The sequence below is a fragment of the Epinephelus moara genome, chromosome 11 (genome assembly GCF_006386435.1).
Source record: "Epinephelus moara isolate mb chromosome 11, YSFRI_EMoa_1.0, whole genome shotgun sequence".
In the NCBI taxonomy this organism is placed as follows: Eukaryota; Metazoa; Chordata; class Actinopteri; order Perciformes; family Serranidae; genus Epinephelus; species Epinephelus moara.
In genome coordinates this window covers 4,809,495-4,810,481 of record NC_065516.1, presented here as the reverse complement: position 1 = coordinate 4,810,481, position 987 = coordinate 4,809,495, and the positions used below count along the sequence as shown (strand labels likewise).

The window sequence follows — 987 nt, the reverse complement described above, 5'->3', positions numbered from 1 at the left end:
CAAACATTTGTAAGTGTCACAGGGAAATCATGGACTCCATAACAAATGAAAAATTGAGCAATTTTGCTCTGTTTCGGCCCACTTGACATGCTGCTGTGTTGTGCTATGGCGCTGGAATTTGTCATTTACGTGACAACGCCTGAACGCAACATATGCTCGCTCCGCTGTGTGTACAGTGCCGTGCTGCGCTGCTGTGTGAGCAGTATGTTTGACTGTGCTCAGTCTGTTAATGGTCATTGACACACTGTCTGTCCATAACAATAACTATGTCAGGTCAGTGCTCCCCTAATATAATGTAGGGGAAACACTGAATCAAGCAAAAAGACTCATGATACCATTTATTTATTACATTTTATTGTAATTATATTGTAATCGCAATCGCAAATCACGATATTGTCCACCATAATCGCAATTGCACATTTTTACCAAATCGTGCAGCACTAGTTGAGACCAGGAATCAGAGTCGCAGTCCTATACGCTTCTCTGAGCTTCTAGTGCAGCTACCCACCCATAATTTTATACAAACGGTGTCTGTCCCCCGACCACCCAAATTATCTTAATCTAAAATTAAACAAAGAGGAGTTGTGCATAACAACCTCATAAAAATTAAAACCACTTCTGTGACTGAAAGACAAAACAGGAGAATTATTATTATTAAATATCAAAAGACAAAACAGGAGAATTATTATTATTAAATATCAGGTCTCTATCATCGAAGCAGTGTTAGTAAACAAATTAATATCAGATAATCATATTAACTTACTCAGCCTCACTGAAACCTGGCTGTGTCCAGATGAATATGTTAGTCTAAATGAATCCACTCCTCCCAGTCATAATAATACCCACATTCCTCGAGGCAGCGGCCGAGGAGGGGGAGTTGCAGCCATTTTTAACTCTCTAGTCTGTTAATCAACCCTAAACCTAAACTAGATTATAATTCATTTGAAAGCCTTGTTCTTAGTCTTTTACATCCGACCTGGAAAACCT

General features: G+C 39.1%; 1 pseudogene; it reads left to right on the top strand.

Annotated features, from left to right (window-relative positions):
* LOC126398143 (uncharacterized) overlaps positions 1 to 987 on the top strand; it is a 4,624-nt pseudogene that overhangs the window by 1,191 nt on the left and 2,446 nt on the right.